We start from the raw sequence: 24,668 nt of genomic DNA, 5'->3' as shown, positions 1-24,668 counted from the left end.
TATTGAGATGATCATATGGTTTTTCTCCTTCAATTTGTTAATATGGTGTATCACATTGATTGATTTGTGTATACTGAAGAATCCTTGAATCCCTGGGATAAATCCCTCTTGTCATGGTGTACGATCCTTTTAATGTGTTGTTGGATTCTGTTTGCTAGTATTTTGTTGAGGATTTTTGCATCTATATTCATCAGTGATGTTGCTCTGTAATTTTCTTTTTTTGTAGTATCTTTGTCTGGTTTTGGTATCAGGGTGATGGTGACCTCATAGAATGAGTTTGGGAGTGTTCCTTTCTCTGCAATGTTTTGGAAGAGTTTGAGAAGGATGGGTGTTAGCTCTTCTCTAAATGTTTGCTAGAATTCACCTGTGAAGCCATCTGGTCCTGGACTTTTGTGTGTGAAGATTTTTAATCACAGTTTCAATTTCATTACTTGTGATTGGTCTGTTCATGTTTTCTATTTCTTCCTGGTTCAGTCTTGGAAGTTTATACCTTTCTAAAAATTTGTCCATTACTTCCAGGTTGTCTAGTTTATTGGCATAGAGTTGTTTGTAGTAGTCTCTTTGGATGCTTTGTATTTCTGCAGTGTCTGTTGTAACTTCTCCTTTTTCATTTCTAATTTTACTGATTTGAGTGCTCTCTCTTTTATTCTTGATGAGTCTGGCTAATGGTTTATCAATTTTGTTTATCTTCTCAAAGAACCAGCTTTTAGTTTTATTGATATTTGCTATTGTTTTCATTATTTCTATTTCATTATTTCTACTCTGATCTTTATGATTTCTTTCCTTCTGCTAACTTTGGGTTTTGTTTGTTCTTCTTTCTCTAGGTTCCTGTAGGTGTAACTTTACATTGTTTATTTGAGATTTTCTTAATCCTTGAGGTAGGCTTGTATAGCTATAAACTTCCCTCTTAGAACTGCTTTTGCTGCATCCCATAGGTTTTGGATCGTCATGTTTTCATTGTCAGTTGTCTCTACGTATTTTTTGATTTCCTCAGTGATCTCTTGGTTATTTAGTAATGTACTGTTTAGCCTCCATGTGTTTGTGTTTATTACGTTTTTTCCCCTGTAATTCATTTCTAATTTCATAGCGTTGTGGTCAGAAAAGATGCTTGATATGATTTCAATTTTCTTAAATTTACTGAGGCTTGATTTGTGACCCAAGGTGTGATATATCCTGGAGAATGTTCCGTGTGCACTTGCAGAGAAAGTGTAATCTGCTGTTTTTGGATGGAATGTCCTATAAATATCAATTAAATCTATCTGGTCTATTGTGTCATTTAAAGCTTCTGTTTCCTTATTTATTTTCATTTTGGATGATCTGTCCATCGGTGAAAGTGGAGTGTTAAAGTCCCCCACTATTATTGTGTTACTGTCAATTTCCTCTTTTATAGCTGTTAGCAGTTGCCTTATGTATTGAGGTGCTCCTATGTTGGGTGCATATATATTTATAATTGTTATATCTTCTTCTTGGATTGATCCCTTGATCATTATGTAGTGTCCTTCCTTGTCTCTTGTAACATTCTTTATTTTAAAGTCTACTTTATCTGATATGAGTATTGCTACTTCAGTTTTCTTTTGATTTCCATTTGCATGGAATATCTTTTTCTATCCCATCACTTTCAGTCTGTATGTGTCCCTAGGTCTGAAGTGGGTCTCTTGTACACAGAATATATACGGGTCTTGTTTTTGTATCCATTCAGCGAGCCTGTGTCTTTTGGCTGGACCATTTAATCCACTCATGTTTAAGGTAATTATCAATATGTATGTCCCTACGACCATTTTCTTAATTGTTTTGTGTTTGTTTTTGTAGTTCCTTTTCTTCTCCTGTGTTTCTCACTTGGAGAAGTTCCTTTAGCATTTATTGTAGAGCTGGTTTGGTGGTGCTGAATTCTCTTAGCTTTTACTTGTCTGTAAAGCTTTTGATTTCTCCACTGAATCTGAATGAGATCCTTGCCAGGTAGAGTAATCTTGGTTGTAGGTTCTTCCCTTTCATCACTTTAAGTATATCATGCCACTCCCTTCTGGCTTGTAGAGTTTCTGCTGAGAAATCAGCTGTTAACCTTATGCGAGTTCACTTGTATGTTATTTGTCGTTTCCCTTGCTGCTTTCAATAATTTTTGTCTTTAATTTTTGCCAATTTGATTACTATGTGTCTTGGCGTGTTTCTCCTTGGGTTTATCCTGTATGGGACTCGCTGCGCTTCCTGGTCTTGGGTGGCTATTTCCTTTCCCATGTTAGGGAAAGGAAATATATAATCTCTTCAAATATTTTCTCTGGTCCTTTCTGTCTCTTCTCCTTCTGGAACCCCTATAATGTGAATGTTGTTGCATTTAATGTTGTCCCAGAGGTCTCTTAGGCTGTCTTCATTTCTTTTCATTCTTTTTTCTTTATTCTGTTCCGCAGCAGTGAATTCCACCATTCTATCTTCCAGGTCATGTATCCGTTATTCTGCCTCAGTTATTCTGCTATTGATTCCTTCTAGTGTAGTTTTCATTTCATTTATTGTATTGTTCATCTCTGTTTGTTTGTTCTTTAATACTTCTAGGTCTTTGTTAAACATTTCTTGCACCTTCTCGATCTTTGCCTCCATTCTTTTTCCGAGGTCCTGGATCATCTTCACTCTCATTATTCCGAATTCTTTTTCTGGAAGGTTGCCTATCTCCACTTCATTTAGTTGTTTTTCTGAGGTTTTATCTTGTTCCTTCATCTGGTACATAGCCCTCTGCCTTTTCATCTTGTCTATCTTTGTGTGAATGTGGTTTTTTTTTCCCACAGGCTGCAGGACTGTAGTTCTTCTTGCTTCTGCTGTCTGCCCTATGATGGATCTAGTTCAAATTTTGATGGTTACAATCTACAATTCGTTTTTAATTATTTCAGTTATTTTGGTATATGGATGACATATTTTGTCTTATTTATGCTTTTAACTTATGCATTTGGTTTTATGTAGAGAATAGTCACAACACCTCGTGGTGCCCAATAAATATCTGTGGAATAAATACTTAAATGGTTGAATGAATAAATTTCCCAAGTCTATTCCCTAAATTTTAGGTAGACATGACAGAATTCTTGGCTTACTCAATTTTGATGCAAGAAAAAAGCTTCTAGGTAAAACAAATATTTTGACTCCATGTTTTATACCAGAAAATAAAATTTCAAACTCCCTAATGCCAAAGTTGTGTTTAAAAATTAGTTATGTGCAATTACCTTCACAGACTATTGCCAAAAAATATATGAAATCCTATATGGTCCACTAGATTTTATTCTTGCTATTATTAAATGTTTCCTATAATTCCTTAGGACCCAACCCATGCTCTTCAGAAGTCCTTCCCTAATCTACCCATAAGTCTCAATCCACCATCCATCAAGTTTCCCATCCAGCAGAACACATTACACACATTATATTTTCTTATATCATTGCACCTAAACCACATTATTGATATAATCTGTCTTTTTTTTTTTTTTTTTTTTTTTTGTGGTACGCTGGCCTCTCACTGTTGTGGTCTCTCCCGTTGAGGAGCAAAGGCTCCGGACACGCAGGCTCAGTGGCCATGGCTCACGGGACCAGCCACTCCGCGGCACGCGGGACCCTCCCAGACCGGGGCACGAACCCACATCCCCTGCATCGGCAGGCGGACTCTCAACCACTGCACCACCAGGGAAGCCCTATAATCTGTCATTTTGTTCATCACCCAGACTGAACTTTGTGTTCTTTGAAATTGGGACCTTGACTTAACCAACATTATATTTCCAATCCTGAGCACCGTGTCTGGCATATATTAACTAGTCACTAAATGTTTTTGGAAAATAAACGAGTTAAAAGAAAGACCCTAAAGATTGATCATCTTATATATTGTAAATGTTATAAGAAGCATCATCTCACAGATTATACAGTGTTTGTCTTATGAGAATCCATGGTAGAAGTTAAGTTCAATTCATAGAATCAGGAAAAGGAATCAAAAAGATCGACAATACATTCTCTTTCCAAGAAACTCGTTTGTTTGGTTCTTCTTTATAGACACTTTGCATCCTATTAGTAATTGTGTTTCAATCTTTGCTTTCAAAACGGAGAGTACAAAGTTGAATGCTTAGCTCTGCTCTAGCATCTCTTAAGAAAAGTGTGGCATACATTGTCTTCATTTTCCTCTCCAGGTCAGTAAGATGCCAAAACCCATTGTCTGTGCACTGGATTATAGAATTTGAATATGGAGCCAGATAATATTAATCAATGACCAAAATGAGAGAATAAAAGACACGAGGTGTTTAGTTGGCCCTGTAACTGGGAAGAAAGGAAAGTGGGATGATTAGTCATTCATTTTTCTCAGTAACCCTTATAAGGTGAGCCAGGGGAATTTCAGATCTGCCTTTAAAGAATGATTTTCTTCATTTTCCAACAGTTGTAGATGCACACATAGGCACATGCCTGCACACACACACTCACACAAACACACCAAATGCCGTAATTTGAAGTGAGTTAATACGCTGCGTGGCTGGGGTACAGTTAACATTTCCCCTGAATTGCAGCAGAGTGACTGAGCATATTTACTGCATGCACTATCTTAGGTTTTTGACTGTGTTCTTCCTTTGAGACAGCACAGGGCTCTGCTTGTCCTAAAAGCTTAGGCAAACTGATTTGCGAATGCAACCATGTGCATTTCAGGGGAAAGCAGAGTAACAGAGTGAGAGTCATTTCTGTCACAGCGCTTGCCTTTCCTAGATTATGATTAGGCACTGGAATTTGCTGGTTTCTTGTTTTGTATGTGTGCACCCATTGCCAAGTAGCCTCCAGGTGCATGAACAATAACAGCAAAGATGCAGTGAATAGGAATATTAAAAAAGAAAACTACTTATTATAACATTACCATAAGCGCAATACGTGAACAGTGGCTTACAACTTTCACAATACTGCCCCTTGTAGAGAAACTAGTTTAAAATCATGATCTTAAACCACACCAGGAACTTCCATTGAAAGGAGCTATGTTGGATTCACAAACAAGTTTCCCAGCTTTCCAAAGAAAATGTTCATTCCCTCATTTCACACTGGATAAATCTAGGCGCTATTACCAGAAGCGTAAGAATTCATATTAATTGTAAAGTGGTATCGCAGAGGGAGACATCATTACAAAGCTGGCTAGCAAGCAAACTTGGAAGGCTTTGTGGGAGGACAGTAAATACTGAACCCTGGAATCAGACAAAAAACGCTCCAGTACATGTAGTTGGTATTCTGAAAATTTTGGTTTATACAGTCAATACAAACATTTTGTCAGTAATATTTACTGAGATCCTAATGTATGTTGAATGTTATAAAACATATAACAAGGGGCTTCCCTGGTGGCGCAGTGGTTGAGAGTCCGCCTGCCGATGCAGGGGACATGGGTTCGTGCCCCGGTCCGGGAAGATCCCACATGCCGCGGAGCAACTGGGCCCGTGAGCCATGGCTGCTGAGCCTGCGCGTCCGGAGCCTGTGCTCTGCAACGGGAGAGGCCACAACAGTGAGAGGCCCGCGTATCGCAAAAAACAAAAACAAAAACAAAAAAAACATATAACAAAATGAAATAGGAGCTATTGTGATATCTGTTAATTGCTTAGGAAACACTGACAGCTGGAATTTGGAGTAGGAGACAAGTAAAGCTCATTTCAGACCAATGACACAGATGTCACCCAGAAGTAGAAGAGAAAGGGGTCATCTGATAATGTCCATGTAAAAACGACAAAACTTATAAATTTAGTGCACACAGGGTGCCTAGTACATATAATTGATCATACATCCCAGCTGGCTACGCAAACTGCAGTTTTCAAAATGCCAAGTGTGAGGTACTGTGTGTTTAACTTCAGAATCCTTTTTTTTTTTTTTTTTTTTTTGCGGTACGCGGGCCTCTCACTGTTGTGGCCTCTCCCGTTGCAGAGCACAGGCTTTACAGTGAAATAAATTCATGTAGAATTGAAAAGGATAAATATCAGAGAGTAAATACTCCAAGGGCATACAGAGGCTTGAGGGGCATTTTGTACATGAAGTCAAAAAGTTGGAAATATCCACAGTTAATCAACAGATCTCTAAATATACCTCAACGGCCAAAGTAGTCTTGACATTTCAGTTTATCTTTAGGCTTATTTTTAACTATTTGGGTTAACTTTACATAAAATCAAAATACATCACACAATTTCTGTATCATAGAGAGCAGAGGAAGATACAAAATCTATTGGCAAGAAGCATGTGTGTTCAAAATTCCTCAGTATTCTACGTGTGATTATCTCACCTTGAGAGATAAAGGCACATGAGCATCCAGTAGCTTCTAGAATTGCAAGTTCCATAATCAGAAATCAGTTGTAACTATCCTGTAATCATTACTGCCTATCAGAAAAAATGTGTTAGTTGCTCAAGCTGCTGAATTTACCTATACTAAGAAAGAAGAATCAGATCAATGTGAAATAAAACCTTGGTTCAATGAAACAGTTTTAGGAGATAAAGGAACAAGCCCATGCCTCTGGTGAATGGATCTGAAGGGAAACTTCTCTGCAGGACTGAAACTTGGTCACAGCCTGGGGCTCATGCTATATATATCTCTGTTGTTTCCAATGATGCCTTGAGATTCTGTTTGACTTCTCAGCTTTCCCTTAAACAAGCAGCCAAGTTGGGAGGGATCTTAGCAATAGCCAGTGCAAGATTCAGAAGTTATATTTATCAGTATATCCTTTAGCAGCTAAATTCACAATTGTGAGAGTATATTGCCTTACATCCAACGGTCACAAAAATGGGAATATCACAAATTGGTACCAGAAGTAGACATCTGTCATGTTTTTCTGCCCAATTTACTTTTATCCATTGGGGAGCTACCTCTTCCTTTCCTATTATTGCTTGCAAAACTGAAACATTTTAGGTTTAATAAATCCCCTGGCCAGATGGATAGGCACATGCCCCAACCCCACTAATCATGATACTCCTTACCCCTCTGCAAAAGTGACTGGTCCAAGAATTAAATATGAACCCCATGGGAGCTAATTAGGGTCCTTCTATGTGATTTGATAATTGTTTCTAGAAAAGAAAATACTTTCCTCTCTTGGGGTTATCTGTCGTTAAGGTTGTTGGTTTGGAAATATTCAAGGCCATCATTCTTATTCTGTGACACAAGCCTGACTGTGACAAGGCTAAAATGAGATCAATAAACAAAGAGAAATAGAAATGAACAAAGCTAAAAAGAGAGAAAAAGAAAAATTGTAGAGACAGGATCCAAACATCGTTTTTTCAGTCCTTAATTCAATAGAGAATATGATCAGCCCTTAGGTTTCCTGGATGTGCTGGCAAGTAAACATCTCCCATCATTCTTAATCTAAGTCAGTTTAAGTTAGGTTTCTGGAGTTTCCAACCAAAAAACACATCAACTTTACAATGCCACTACTTTCTATTTTTTGAATTTTATCCCTAAGAAGTAAACCCCTGCTTCTAAGCCTTGGTTTTAGGAGAATTTAATTTCATCTATCTAAGTAGATGGCTTGAGAAGGACTGTGATAAATGACTCATTCCCTCCTCAGTCTACTATATAAGTCAGTTCCCTCCCAAAACAAGTATGCTAGTTCCAAGTCCTCATTTCTGTATGTAATGGAATGTCACTTAATAAGAACACCTGTATTTTTTCCTTGATTTCTCTTGAATGGTCAAGAGCTCAGACCACTCTTATGCAGATATCCCTGCAAGATCTCTTCTGATCTTCATTCTAGTACCTAGAATAGATTAGGCTGATTGGAGAAACAGAGTTTCTTTGATACTTTCAGACTAACCTTTGAAAATCCTTTTCAGAGAATCCCCAACTTGTTGTGTTATGGTCATTTCAGTCTACTGTGGACATTCAAAAGAAAGCCAAATTTGGGTAAGAAATGGGAAGAAGTTAAAAGGATACCAATCCTACTTGGAATTGGCTTCCTTTCATAAGGAGCCTTCACAAAAAGAAAAGTATAAATACTGACTTCCTGTTTAGGACCCAAATACTGAAAGTCCTTTAACAAGGCTGAGCTCTAGATAGAACACAGTAAAATTTACCTGATCCGACTGTATATGCTAAGTTGAAACCTAAAATAATCAGGTAGCTGTTCCATTAACTGGTGGTTCAAAAGTCAACAAGACGTATGCCATTCATCGATCATCCCAGAATTTCCTCAGGTAAGACCTGACTTTTCGGCAATAACCCTTTAGCAGATATATATCCAGTTCCAAAGACTGAAGAAACTGTATCCTTAGAGACAGGACATATAGCCTTCAAAAAAATGAATAATAGTCCCTATATAATATACTTCTGTTGCCATGAATGTGTGTGTGTGTGTGTGTGTGTGTGTGTGTGTGTTGAGTACACTGCAAAATTCTGGAGATCACTTTGCCTATCACTGCAAATTACTCACAGATTTTGCCAATAACTGATTCTTAAGGTGTGAATATTTAAGGTTGGATGAAGAATTCTGCTCTGTCACGTAGCATCTGACTCACCCAATTCTTTCCTCCATTTCATGACTTAAGTTTTATTTTTATTTTATTTTACTTTTTTTTTTTTTTTTTTTTTTGGCCACATTGTGTGGCTTGCCGGGATCTTAGTTCTCCGACCAGGGATTGAACCCAGGCCCTCGGCAGTGAAAGTATGGAGTCCTAACCACTGGACTGCCAGGGAATTCCCACTAAGTTTTATTTCTGGAGTCACACTTTACATGACATCTGACTTAGTTCATTTATTTAGGGCTTTGGTTTTCAATTCTCAATCTATTTGACCTAAATTATGAATTCTTGAGAGAGCCGTCTATTTGAATCATTCAAAACTTTTTTAATATGAGAGCTTTATAATCATCACATTATATAGTGTAACTCAAGCATGTATATGTTCAAGTACCCCTTTAGATCAACACACACACACACACACACAAACACACACACACACACACACACACACACACACACACACACACACTTTTAAGTGGAATGCAAAGGCTCCCTGGGATTGATAGAATAAAATTGCTCAGAACTGTTATCTCGCATACATAGAGAGTAATGTCTGGCCTGGGTATGATTTTCTTTATTAAACCCAGAAGGAAGCACTAACATAGTCAACATACATCTCTTGATCTGGATCTAAAACATTGATCGCAGCAATCATGCTCCTGACATTAATTTCTGATTGGATACCATATAATTATCATGCTCCATTACCACTCATAAACCATTTGATTGAACAAAATTTTAAATTTTTCTCTTTATTAGAAGATGCCAAAGTCATTGGCAATTAAAATATACTTATGCTATAGATACTGCAGTGACACTTAGGCATAAATTATTTGTCACCCACTATCATCAGTAACTCCTCAAAAATCACTGAAATGCCCTTTTGTCATTTCCCCCATGGCTATTAGCCTCTCTCTACCCAATTACAATCATCAGTACAGATTTCCATGCACTCATGTTCTGCACCCTTAACCCCTCACTTGGTTGTACCCTTTTTAAGGGCAGAGGCTACATCTGTGAGCAAAGCCTAGCACGGTGACTCTGACTTAGAGTCATACTTATTTCTTTAAACTGGGAATCGTTGACCAACAGCAGAGTAAGATGAGTGTGCTTCACTTTGGTATTATAGAGAAAAAAAGTTTTATTATCAGTTACATTGGTGAAATGTTAAATTTTTAAAAAATATAATAGATGCTTAAACTTCAGAACTTTCAGTGCCTTAATAGATGAATATCTCATGTGACTCACAAAGGTGGAGTGTAGGGGACAGCACAGGTTAGAGCTTACAGTATTTCTCTAATTTATTAGAGATATTTGTTCAGACTGCTTTTAAGGACCTAGTTCTGCAGACCTCATTTTGGGAAATGGTAGTGCAGTTGTCAAGAGTATGGGCTTTTGAGTATGGGCTGCATTAGGCCTTTATCTCTGCCATTTACTAGCTGTGGAATTATATATATATGATTCCACAGCTAGTTATATATATATATATATAAAAATATATAAATATATATAAAAATATAAATATATATAAAAATATAAAAATATAAATATAAATATATATATATATCACTGAACTAAGCCCTAATATAGCTCTCATCAGATTCCTAATGTGTAAAATGGGAAGAATAGTAACTACACGATTATACTTTAGGGGCCAAATACAATAACATACGCAAAATGTTTATCATAATGCCAAATATTTAAAGTATTACTAATTATAACAAAATTAAATTGAATTGATTTGCATTATAGATCATCTTAGTATTATTTATTGCTGGCTATTAACTTTCTTTTCTACTCAGCCATTCTTCAATTTACCCTCCTATGGTAATCTCTTTCTTTTCCCGTAAGTCTAGACCTGTTTTAAAGGACCTTGTAAAATATCTAAGCTCCAAGAGCATATATGAATCAAGCCCAAGCCAAAAGGCTTTACCATGGTGAATTTTAAAATATCCTTGGGGAAAAGTAGCTCTGTCGAGCTCATGATATTTCAGTTCTTTACGCTGCTGACCAATCAAGCTCCTTTCCCTTATAGAATAGTGTTTTGTTTTCCTTATGGGACATTATTTACATTGTTTGACCAAAGTTCACCTCATTAATTTATCCTTGGTCAAAGAACAAATCCATTGTCAACTATACATTCCAGTGACTCTGCAAGCTCTGCTCTTTTAAGAGCAGCTCTCTCCTTTGCAGAAGGTTTTGAAGAAAATGTGCTTTTTCTCTAGCTATTTTCAGAGACTCTCCTTTTGTTTCAGAGACAATTCTGTTTAATTTTGGCCTTTTGTGCATGTGCAATAGCAGGTTTAATCCAATCAAGGGACAGCTTTCCTTCAGGAGGTTATCAACTACAGCCAGAGTGAAGGGCTATTGTCTGGCCATGGACCTGACTTACACGATTTGCATGCTGCCTAATTACAATTCTATTCTATCGTACTGCTGTACTTTACCTTCTCAGCTGTAAGAAAAGTCAACCAAATGCGGCAGTGTCTCAATCAACGCAGACAGAATCACAAAAACATGCCTAAACCAAAGGTTATAATGTGAGCTCAGAAGCTTTGAAAGTAATCAGCAGAGGAAAACGAAAACATACATAGTATTTTCCCCTCCTATTGCTGCATTCTCTTTTACCCTATCCTCCTCACACAGTAACCCTATTCATGAACAAAGTAGTACGTACCCATCAGCATGATGACTTTCCATTTGTGGCAAACTGAAAACTAGCAACTCCAATAAAGAGAATAGTCACAGAAGAATATACTTCAGCAGGAGAATAAAAGTCTTTTGCAAAATGAACAAGAGGTGCCCGAGAAAGAGATAGATGCTGTATAAAGAAAAGAAATATGTCACGAGGTCTGCCCAGGATCATTTGACACTGAGTTTTTTCTATTATAATCAACATGTAAAGCATACAAAAATAGATAAACAGCAATACCCTGGGAAAGGAGCATTTGTTTGCCAAGGAATAGATTTTAACCCCAGCGGCAGCAGCTGAGGGATCACTTAATGGGGGGCAATAGAGACATGGTCCAGTTGACACTCAGCCTAGGAAATGACAACAATCAATTTTTCCCTCTGCAATTACATCTATCATTTACAGGTGCTTGTAGGCAGAGTGCCTTTTACACATTATTATCACACTGAAGGAAAGTGAAACAGCCGACATGTTCTGTGTTGCCCAGAAACTGATATAGCAAAAAGGAGTGAAAATACACAGTAGGGGCATTAGAAACAATTCAAGAATATGATTTGGGGTCATTTTAAAGCCTCAATTTTGAATGCATCCATGCAGTAGTGGCAAAAAAAACCCAAACTTTATAATTGATATTCTAATGCAAAAGAATAAAATGTAAAATGATTTGTCTGATGTATAAAGGTAGACCAATGTAAAGTATTGGTTCTAGAAATATATATTGAATGCCTACTACCATACTAAATGCTAGAAAGTCAATGTGTGTTCAGCAGGATTCGAATCAGTACTTGGGAGAGTTGGGTAGATTTCCTAACCACTTGACTACAAATTCTGGTCAATATTAGTGGATGATGCCAATTACAATGGACCCAGAGGAACCTGAATGAAAACAAAGACAGTTTTACTGACACCATAGTGTGGCAGGTTTGGTCCTTAACATCAGACACGATATAGTTATATCCACATTTTATTTTTATAGACAGGGAAGGAGAGAGAGAGAGACAGAGAGAGAATTATGCTTAAGCTAATTATTTACTCTATAAAAAGGCTCGATATTTTTCTGGTATTAATTAACTATCCTATGATTATTATTAATACATCAAGTTAAAAATAATTCTCATTGGGCTTCCCTGGTGGCGCAGTGGTTGAGAGTCCGCCTGCCGATGCGGGGGACGCGGGTTCGTGCCCCGGTCTGCGAAGATCCCACATGCTGCGGAACCACGGCCGCTGAGCCTGCGCATCCGGAGCCTGTGCTCCGCAACGGGAGAGGCCACAACAGTGAGAGGCCCGCGTACCCACCACCACCCCCATAAAAATTCTCATTGTCTCAATGAGATGGACTGAGAGTTTGGGGTTAGTAGATGCAAACTATTACATATAGAATGGATAAACAACAAGAAGGTCCTACTGTATAGCACAGGGGACTGTATTCAATATCCTGTAACAAACCATAATGGAAATGAATATAAAAAAGAATATATATATGTGTAAAACTGAGTCACTTTGCTGTACAGCAGAAATTAACACATTGTAAATCAACTATACTTCCATAAAAAAATTAATTAAAAAAATAATAATCCTCATTGTCAATATCCCTTGTGGTATCTTTCATCCAGGATAGCTGCTCCCAATTCCCCCCATCTCTGTATGAGCACCACAGCCTCAACACATCCCCTCAAATGAAACTGAGCTACGGCACCATCACTGACATCAAAACCTGAAGGATTAGATCTGGCTGTGATTTCTGAAGAATGCTACCACATGTCCTGTTGATACATACATCCTATCTCAAGATGAGCATCACTCGGATTTAACCTGGTTCTTCTAGTTCCAGCTTTTAGTCACTTGATCTTATTGACATAAAAATCTAGTGTGGAACCAAAGGAATGTTCCTTCTTCCCTTCCATTTTACCCAACAGATTTCTGCTATAGTCATCATTTTATTTTCAGGCTGCTTAACTGATTATATTCTAGTAATTTCCGGGTTATGGTTTTATTGTATCTCTAGTGTACAATAAATATGCATACAACTCTTCAAGAAGCCAATATAAATTCTGATCAAATTGTATATACTTGTCCAGTTTCAATCATGTCAATACTTCATAGACAGTAATTAAATTGGCTGAAAGTTTCATTTTACTTTTAACAGCCCTGTCCATATGCTGTCCTTCTGAAAATATGCTGACCTTGTGAACCCACTAGTTTCTAGTTCCCCCCCGTCAATTCTTGTAGAAGAAACATGAGACTGGGTCATTCACCTACATAAATCCCTTCTATAGTAGGGCTACCTCAACCTCTCCCTAGGAATCTAAAACTTCACAATCTAGCTCTTTAGCCTTCCAGGCATGTAAAACCAGATAGATACAAGCCCATACATGGCCTTCTCTTTTTTTTTTTTTTTTTTTTTTTTTTTGTGGTGGGGGCAGTGCCGCATGGCACGCGGGATCCTAGTTCCCCATACACGGATTGAACCCGTACCCCCTGCAGTGGAAGCACCAGGGTCTTAACCACTGGACCACCAGGGAAGTCCCTGGCCTTTTCTTTTTTGTACTCAAGTTTTAACCTATGTGTTGGCATCCCTTTTTTTATTTGTTCTTTTTAAAGATACAAATTCAAAACTATCCTCTATAAATCCCATTTCCTTATACTTCATTGTAAATCCCTTTTACAAAGGGACTATCATTCAGTACAATAAACAGACGTCTTATCTATGCTCCTGTCCAATGTAGCCGGTATCTTTATTTAGAAGCTGTATGTTCATGTAATCTTGAACAAAGACCCGGTATGGTGTGAGAGGGACTTGAGTGAGGGATTTGAGGTCCCTGAAGGGCTAGAAATCCATTAGACAACAAATAAATAAACGAATGAATAACACACGAATGAACACATACGAATACTATTAACATGTTCTATATTAGATTAACTAGCTCACAACCACTCACAGAAATAATCCACCTTAACTTTTAATTTTGAATAAAAGGTAAACATATCCAAATGACAAACCAACAGAACAGTAAAACCTACGCAACTCTCCCTGTTATCCTGGCTCTTTCTGTTTGCCATGAATCAGTTTGTGTGTCCCTGCCATTATTATCACATTATATCTTGCATAGCGCTTTAGAGACCAAAATATGATTTTACTTCTGGTATCTCATTTATGCTTCACAGCCAATTTCAGAAACAGGGAGGCATAATATTACCTTTCATGTTTTACAAATGAAGAAACTGAGAGAACTAATTTTTTTTTTTTTTTTTTTTTTTTTCCTGAACTCATCCTATTAAGATGGAAAGCATACACTAAAATCAAGTCTTCTGATTCTGGGGTTAGTGCCTTTCACCTAATTCATGTCATTGGCAGAGAGCTAAAGGGCAAGTTCAGTGGGCTTGGACAGCCCTGGATACCCCCAGATCACCATCTGTTTGCAAGAATGATATCTTTAAAAGTAAATGTACTCAAGACCAAAAATTGGACCTAGAGATGAGCCATGAAAATGGCCCAACATATGTAAGGAGTGAGATATAGCATTCCAAGAAATCATTCATATTCATTTGCCATGAGAAGACTAGGCTGGCAATTGAGGAGTAAAGGTTGGATGGCATGAGTCCCAAGGTCTAAAGTAAAACTGACCATTACTGAACACAAAGACAACACAAATTAATAAATCAAACTGACTCAATTTATGAGGTTTATAAATTTTTAAAAATTGCATGTACCTAAAAACAGAAGTGTCTCTGATTTTTGGTCTTGGCAGTGCAGTCAAGCTTGCGTGACACTCCCTTTGACCCTGGAGCATAGGCGCTATTGCTTGGGGCCACTTAACTGCTTTATCTACTGGGGACTATGTCAGCGGGCATATCTCCCCACACAGAGTAGTCAGGATGAGCAAGCCCCGGGCACATCCCCTATTTTTATCTCTCAGTCAGCACTGCACTGTGAGGCATGCAGCTCCCTTGTCTCCAGCCAGTGGTGGAAGCACGTGGTGGTGACAGGTAATTATAACAGTTAAATAGAGTTGGCATTGTCATTTTCAGAAACTGCTTGCAAGGCACACAAACTCCATTTGCTGAGCTCCTCCCACTTCAACATCCAAGACAAATTAAAAGGATTTTTATTTAGAGTTTCATGTTCCACAACCATTTTGTGGTTTCTTTTTTCCTCCCTACAGAGAACTTGCATGTGCTCTGAGTAATCGTTTTTGTTTTGTGTTCTGTTTATTTGTTGGTTTGTTAACCAAACAATTTACTGTGGCTGACCAACAGTCCAGATTCTTATAACCAATTAAGAATAAAAGATGGAGAGGCTTCAACCCCAGTGATGCAAGAGATAATGGAAAAGTTTCCATTCAACATGCTTTCAAAGTTTTCCCGTGCAGGAATTTGTTTCTTAGGCTGCCATGTTAGATTTGGACAGCTTTTCCATTTCCTGAGGTCTGTTGATTTAGATAGCAATCCAACACAGTTTTCTCTATTCTAGTATTGGGGGGAAGGGGAATATTATTTTTGTAAAATGTTTAGGAACATATGGTTCAATTTAAAAGAGCAGAAATGCTCTGTACTGGCTTGTCAGTTTATTTATATTAAGGGAAAACATGTTGGTTACTTACATGCCTTGGTCCTGTTAGGATTCTTCTTTTATATTTCCTGGCTTTTACAATTTTAACTTGAATCATAATGAAAGAACTGTTTTCTTACGCCCTCCAAATCTTAATCAACCTTTGAAATGTACACATCTCAGAGCTGTCAGTAAATACAGATTTTTGCTTGTTTGCAAAGACAGAGTCACATCCTTCCATTCATAATCCTTGCCCTTTGTTCCATCTCACTTGTTTTCATCTATTTACCTGCTCAATAGCTTTATCATATAACTCAGTACTCCAAGGTGGTGAATGCAAATACAGCAATGAAGGCATTGTCAATTCTAATTTGGGGACAGTTGCTGATCTTAAATCTTGAGGGTGTCTGCATGGCACTTAAACGTGTAATTGAGTGTTGAATGCCGTTTTTCAGGTTCTCTGATAATCCAAGTCTGGGACATCCAGTGATAATTATGTATACTGATTCTGTGTGAAAAGACATAAATTTGACTTGGTGTTCAGAGGTCAGTTCAATAGGAGAGTCAGAGAAATCAGAAGATTGTCAAAGTCAGACATACGCCTGCGAGGATTCTGGTAATTCAGTTTGCTGCCTGAGCACCTGATCATTTATTTAGCTTCCCTGAGAGATTTGGTAATGTACTTATTTGCTATTTTGCAACTGGAATTTTTCCACAGAGCTTGTGGAGGGGGACGGGAAAGATCAGAATTAGTTAGTATCAACAAATGCTGAAGCATCTCTTTAGGGTACTTAGAATAAATTGCATTCCAAAACAGGAAAGGGAGGAGGAAAAGAGACACAGGACACTGAGTGAGAAAATGGAGAGATAACGCTGTATTCCTTTGCATTAAGCCGTTGGTTTTCCATTGTGTACATCATAACAAGCAGGGCAGAGTGAGACAATTAATGTAATAGAGTTTCAGGGACTAACAAAGGCCGAAGTCTAAACCTTTTGGAATTTATATGGACTACAGTATGTATTCTCCAGCAGATTAAAATAGCAATTTATTGATGCCAGATCTACTAGGATAATGCCAATGGGGTCAGGTAGAAGAACTTTCATTGAAAACGTGACCTACCCTCATGGAAGCCAGAGAACACAAGGGTGACTGACTGCCTTCAAGGCTACCAGACAGGAATCTCTGGGTTGTGTGTACTCTACACTGAAATGCTTGATTAAAAGAAAACCTCCAAATCAACAACGGATGGGCCATTTTTTCTGCCAAACATTAGGTTTCTTGGAAAGTGTCAGACCACAGGCCTCCACTGGGATGCAGATGGAGTCTTGGTGAATCTGCTCTCAAAGGCCAATACTCTCTCCTTCAAGAGCAGAGATGACAGCTGCCTATGCAGGGGGTTTGAAGGACACGAAACATCCTCTTCTTTTGAAAAAGACCTCATATGATAGTGTCAGAACATCTCACACCATCATTTCATGCCCAGTGCGTATTTCTTTTTCTCCATATGCCAGGGAACTGTTGGCAACCTGACTCATCCAGAAGTTGCTCTTATTACCTCTAAACTGATAATCCAGCCTTCCTACTCATAGCTCCAAAAGTTTGTACCAACTGTCTCCTGCCCATCTTTCTTGACAGCCAGCAGAACCTCCATCCCAATACACCTAAAACCCAAGGTATCACATGTCACACAAAATCATTCATCTTCTGACTTCCTATTTGCTGTGGACAGACTCGGGAAAATGTGCATTACCTTTTGATTCATCTTTCTCTTCTGTAAATCATATCTAATAAGTCCTCAATGTCTTCCAATTTTACCCTTTAAAGAGAATTATTCTTATCTCCACTATTCTCCCATTGCCTGTGTGGTAGAGGAAAAATAATTTCCCCCCTACCCTTCTAGGTTCTTGACTGAGACGCCCCTGTAATAAACAAACAGATCAACAGGAGACGAACAGAAGTTTAATAATATGTATACCTCCCGTATACATGGGAGATACCCAGGAAACCCGAGTAACTCCCCCAAATGGCCCAAGCCACCACCTTACATACCATCTTCAGCTAAAGACAAAAGAAAGATCTTAGGGGGTGAGGTGAGGTGGGGGGGGGCACTTATGGGAAGTTACTACGAAAGCACAGAAAACAAGGGTTTAGTTTGCAGATTTGTTGGTACCTTCTCCATTGATAAGAGTTTCTAGAGATTTGGTCATCCCTCTCTTCCTGGTACAGCTAGAGAGACACACTTACAAATGGAAATTTCTCTTATACATGTAAATGTCTCTTACAAAAGGGTCACTTCTAATCAATTTTCAGAGCTTCTCCTGTGTCTGCTGTTTCTTAAAAATTACCAGCCTAAAATAATCCTTATGCAAAAGAGGCATATTTTGGGGTGATTAATGCTGCTCCCCTTCATCTGATTTAACTTTCTAAAGTACTGTGGAACTCAATGATATAGATACTTTGCTCTAAATCCTTGAACGGGACCTACAGAGAAAGTCCAGTCTACTTAAATGTTATTAAACTCCTATCTTGCCAATTTCCAGGCTTATCTATCACTACAGCCCTCACACGCTACTGTGGGCTGGATCAAGGTGCCCCCCCAAAAGTTTATATGCTGTAACCCTAATTCCCAATACCTCAGAATGTGATTGTATTTGGAGATAAAACCTGTGAAAAGGTGATTACATTATAATGAGGTCAACAGAGTGGGTCCTAACCCAATCTGACTGGTGTCCTTATAAGAGGCAATTTGGCCAGAAACACATGCTCCCACAGAGGAAAGACCACCTGAGGACACAGCAAGAAGGTGGTCACCTGGCAAGCTAAGGAGGCCTGAGGAGAAATCAAACCTGCTGACACCTTGATCTTGGTCTTCTGGCTTCTAGAACTGAGAGAAAATAGACTTCTGTTGTTTAAACCACCCAATCAGCGGTATTTTGTTATGGCAGCCCTAGCAGACTTAAGACTCACATTTTAAAATACGTAAAACAAAAAACTATACTGCTCTCCCGTTACAGAACCATCACTCCAACATTTCTTGCTCAACATTTTGTACATCCTTTTTGGTATTCAATGTCTTGCCTTATCCCTAGACTTGCTGTCCTCAATACTTAGCTCAAATGCTCCTTTTTTCTGGAAGATATCCTAGATTTCTGAACTTGGAGATCCTCCTTCTACTGGTCACCAATGGGGCCTGATTTGTAACTCTAGTGAAATAACTACCACAGCCTGACACATACTATAATCATGTGTTTGCCATTTTCCCTAGTGCACTTCCAGTATGGAAAAGCAAGCACCTAGTCTAATAAACTGTGAGCTTCAACAGGACCTTCAACTGGGCTCTGTACACAGGAGGCGAGAACTGTAGGTTCCATCAGGAAGGGGCCATATTTACCTTTCTCATCATCTAGCCTTCAGCCTCAGCACAATTCCTGTAGGAAATAGTACTCGGCACATATGTATGGCATGAATATATGCTCAAACAAATTGATTCAGAGGAAGCTTAGAAACCACGCAGTTAAATTTCCTCATGTGACAACCAACAAAAATGATGTATGTGAGTCAATGCCTTTTACTCTTCTAGTTAATTCATTGTCTAGCTAAGACCACAGGTTGGAGTTCCTCAATTCATGGCTGTGTTCATAACTCAGTATTGCCCTCCTGCAATAATACGACCCTGTTAAAAAGTCAGTGTATCCTCAGAGTAGAAAAACAACATGAAGTTGTTAATACGCATGATATTTTGTTTATTTTATTATCAGTTTATTAGAGTCCAAGGCCTTGAGAGAAGAAGACCTGGCTAATCAGATGTCTAAGGAGTGACATGCTGGATGATAGAAAATGTAGGTTGAAGCCTGACCATTTTCTCAATTATGATTCCTCATGGAGATGCCACAGTTTGTCAGGAGTTGACATTAAGACACCAGCATTTCTGTGTGTGCCTGCACACATGCATGCATGATGCCATGAAAAGAAGGACTGAAAATGGAGTGCAGAAAAACAACAGGGGGTTGGGAAGTGCTCTGATGACAAATTCAAATTATTTGGTTTGATTTAGCAATTGTTATGGTATAATAAGGACTCATACCATAAAGAATGTTCTAAATTTTCAAATTCTATTAGGTCAGCATATTTGCAATAGAAGTCACGTTAAGATAAAGATAATGTGTTTTTCAACAGCTAATAGTTAATGATGAGACTGACAACTTCTCTAATGCTTACCCTCATAATGCAAAGCTTCTCAGCCTCGGCACCATTTGCATTTACATTTGGGGCCAAATCGTTCTTTGCCGGGGGTAGGGGGCAGGGGGCATCCTGTGCATTGTAGAATGTTTAGCAGCATCCCTGGCCTATACTCACTGCATGCCAATAGCATCTCTCCCCAAGTTGTGACAATCAAAAATGTCTCCAGACCTTGCCAAATGTTCCTTGGGGAATAAAACTGTCCCTGGTTGAGAGTCACTGTCATAACAGAAAGGTGTTTTTGAGGTTCTGTTATTTAAGGCAGGTTAACTGCTGTTCCAAAAACAAACAAAAAACAAAACCCACAATTCCAGGGGCTGAACATAGTAGTTTAGTTCTTGCTTTAAGACAGGTTCATGTGGGTCTGGATTGGGAAGGAGTAAGATGTGGGCTTGTCTCATCCAGCAACCCAGGTTTCTGGTGACTCTGCAAAGTTTAAGGTTACCCTGAGTTGATACACAGTCAGCAGATGGGGAAAGACTTGGGAGGATCATGTGTGGTAGATTTCCACCAGCATGGCCTGAAATTGGAGCATAAATTATCCACTCACATTGCATTAACATTTGAAGAGGTCGAAAGTCAAAAACAAAAATGGATTCCAATGATGGAGAGCCCTTTGTAAATACAGTAGACGTTTATGTTCTCAGGAGGGCAGGAGGTGGAATCTCTTTTCTAGTTTTTGCTTTGGTTTTCATTTGTGGGAAATACATATCCATTCCTCCACTGAAAACAAATACAAAAAAGAGTCAGCTGGAAAGGAGAGAGTCTTGTCTGTAACTGTGGAGCAGGACCAAGCTAACAGATCACACAAGGATCAAATCTGTGGCCCCAAGCCCATGACATCTGTATTTTTACATGTGTATGAATGAGCTGACCCTAGATGAAATATCTTCCTTTCGTATTTTTGGATAAATTCCCCCCTCAGGAGCTTTGTACCCCACCCCAGGGCGTTTTTTTCAAACTGTTTCCTCTCTGTCCAACATACATTATCAACAAAAATCTATTCCAAAGCACATGCCTATGCCATGGGGTGAGGCAAAAACACCAACTCTGCTCTCTAGAAGAGAGTTGTCCTGCAAACATCTAACCATGTTCAACATGACAGAACAGCCTAACTATAGCAGCTTTCACATACTGTAGAGTGCAGGTGATGGAGTAATTAGTTTAACTGGGGGACTACTAGCAAACGACTCAGAGAGAAAAGTTTGAGTGGAACTTGCAAGGTATATAACTTTTAATAAGCTGGGGATGGAGAAAAGATAATCGTAGGCTGAAGGAATAGCTTGAACAAAGGTGCGGAGGTATTTTTATATATTTGGTGTGTTCAGGGAAGGCTAAGCAGTTGGCAATGGAATTATTAGTACAGCCAAAGTCCTGAGCTAAAGACGATCCATTGACTTCTTTCACTCTAGCTGCACCATTCCTACTTAGCCTCACATCCTCTACTTCCAGAAACATTCCCTAAATGTACTATTGCCATAGCTTTCTTTTTCACTTCCATAACCTTCTTCATGCATTTTCACACCAACCAAAAATGTGCTACTTCTAAAACTACATTTAGTCTCTCTTCTCCTTGAAGTTATGCCCTTTGATACCGACTTGCTCCTACTGACGCCCACCCCTCACGCCAACCCTAATTCACATATATTTATTTCCTTCTTCCTGGACCAGCTTTTAACAACTAGAGACAAGTAAATTCATGCTACATATGCTCTCATTTCTGCAGCTGTGGTATGTTTCCATCTTTAACTGAGCTGTAAGATTCACGTGGGCAAAAGCCATGGCACATTTATTGGCAGCATCCTTCACTTCCATGAGTGTAATTGCCATATAATTTGTTCACAGCAAATTTTCAGTTAAATGGGTCAGAATTTTGAGGTGATAATATGATCAGTTTTGGCTTTTAACTGTAACTTTAAAATGGTAGCCCAGAAAGGTTAGATAACGTGTGGCAAACATTTACCTTGCATTTGGTAGTTAGTATAATTTAAACTCATCACTAAATGTCCCTCTGCCTACTGTGTATCTTTTGTTGATCTAACAGAAGAGTTTGCGTACTTAGTCCATTTTCTTTGCCCCCAGGAAGAAATTCTGAGAGCAATATTTCTGCGTCATCTAACAAGGACGAGGAGATGGCATCTCCTTCAATTCATGGAATGTATCTAAAAACTCTAAAATTACGGCAAGCAAAGAAGGTTTTTTTTTGAAAAATAGAACCCAGACTGGGAAAGAATTAAAAGGACAAATATAATTTTTCTAGTTTTGTTTACATAATAAGCCAAGTTTTACATGCAGAGGAAGATGTATGGAGGGCAATTCAAGTAATCAGATTAAGTCAGATTAAATCCATAGACTTGAGAAGTGATCTACTGGAATTTGAATCTTGCTTTTGTGATTAGTAATTTGCCTGTGCTCTCTGTGCTCAATTTGTTCACCTGCAAGATGGGTTATAATAGATGGTAGAACTAAACTAATGAACTTGAACTCACTGAACTCTGAACTGAGTTAATACATTCAAAATGCTTAGAGCAGAGTACAGCACAAAGGAAACGCTTTTTAAGCATTAGAGGAATCCCTGGGCCTATAGGATTCCTTCAGGAAGAGTTTTCACGATTCTAAAACAGAATTTCTCTGCATCTTTCCTTTGACTGCTTGGTTCCAGTGAGTTCCATGTTAACAGCAAATAAACCATGCTAAGATTTGATGTGAATAAAGGACTGACATGAATAAATGTTTGATGTAGATAAAGAGTTCAGGGCAAAGATCACAGAATTTCACAATTATGGAGTGGCAAAAGATCTACTGAAACATGTAGAGAGCTCACTAAGGACAAAAATAAATTTCAAATTAAAATTGTTCAGAATCAGACATAACAGAGGTTTGGTCTGCTTGATGTAATACTTCTATTTTAAAAAACAAAAACTAAACATTGCACCACCTTGGGAATATTTGATTAGTAAAATAAAATATATAAACTTTTCTAAACTTGTATGGCCAACATCTATTCTCAGGTTCCTTGTATATGTCACATGTACAGAGCTGCGTTTTTCCAATCACAGAATAAATTCCTTAATGGGCATTTGGCAATTAATGGTAATATTTGGGGTGGGTCCACTCTGAGCTGCCTCCAAAGATTTCTTGTCTGCATCTGTGAGAGTAATTGTAAATAATGTCTCCTTTAGTTCTCTAGAGAGAATACTTTTACTGAAGTGTCCTGAAAAAGGTGACTGAAGGACTGAACTCAACATACTCTCAAAGGATTTAGAGACATCGTCATAATCCAGGGATTTAAGAATATAATCCAGTTACTTTTCTTCTCCTTACATAATGTAAGAAAATAATACATTAGAGTTTAATTTCCCTAGTGCTTACAGCAAGTGCTTAATTCTTAAGTAAAGACTAACTCTCCATTTTCAAGCTGTTTCAGAAAAGCTTGTTTCCAAAGAAAATGGCAGAAGTCAATGTGCTATTTAAGGCCATTTTAAAACTACCTGTTGCTTATGTGAATATAGTCGATGAAATTTTCAACCAGCATATACATGGCTATGATGAGGGCTAAAACCCGTAGCTTTCTTCACACAGAAGAGAAAATGACTGTATTTAATTCATCTACTTAGGACAATAAAAGATGAGCTCAGTTTATTCGCCAAGACTATCTACAACATTGTTATTCCTTTCAAAAGTAGAAAACAGTAACAAAAATATAGTGCTGTCTCAGTAGCTTTAGGAGGAAAAAAGGCTTCATGTACAAAACAAAAACAAACAAAAAAAACAAACTCAGAATGATAGCAGCATTTTATGTTTTACCAAAAAAACTCTCTGTTTTCCTATCTTCAGCATCCATATCTCTATTATGCATATTTTATGGAAATTCATTTTTATAGTATTAAACTTGAAGCATTGATTTTACATTTTTAATAGCCACACATATTTTGTTATATTTTACATGAAAACATAATATATTTAAAAATATAGACCTATTTAGGAGAGGCACTAAACCCTTCCAAAGAGATATACTTTCAAGGTTATCAGATACATCTTGATGCATAATTTGGAGACGAGTGTGTTCTCTGACTGCAATTCAACTACATTTGGGCTGTGGTTTACATAAAAATACAATTTTTAGAGAAAAACCATCATCTTATCAAATGTTTCTGGGGATAGCTTGCTACCCAGTGATCCATTCCCACAGATGATGACAGATAAACTGAATACATTTAGAGGCAAGGAATGACACCCTCTGCTACAAGATGAATTAATTTATCAGGTTTTCGCCTTAGGTGGTCCACTGGTGACTAGATCTTAGGAGCTGGATCTCTTCATTGCATTTATGCTTCAGGAGAGCAATCTTCATCATTTCTCTGCTACTACTTTCAAATTACATAGAGCTCTGTTCAAGAAAAAAGTGTAATGTATGGCTGTGGCCCTAAACATGTGTATATAGCTTTACCTCATGTCATAAAATGAGAATCCTGTGCAGGCAATCATTATTTAAGCTGCTTTACTATTGACAGAGGACACATGCTACATCTAGATTTTTAGCTCTTTTTTATAGAGATATGCAGAAACATTACTGAGAGTTAACATGTTTCTATGCAGGGGATGGATTAGTTATTTAAGGGAAGATACTATAGTGGATATAAGTTAGCACACTTTAAATTCAAGCAACTAGACGAAAAGACTTTCATTACAAATAATATTGGGGTGTCTGT

Source organism: Orcinus orca, chromosome 7 (assembly GCF_937001465.1).
Source record: "Orcinus orca chromosome 7, mOrcOrc1.1, whole genome shotgun sequence".
Classification (NCBI taxonomy): domain Eukaryota; kingdom Metazoa; phylum Chordata; class Mammalia; order Artiodactyla; family Delphinidae; genus Orcinus; species Orcinus orca.
The sequence above is the reverse complement of the archived record's forward strand: the minus strand, read 5'-3'. Positions refer to the sequence as shown.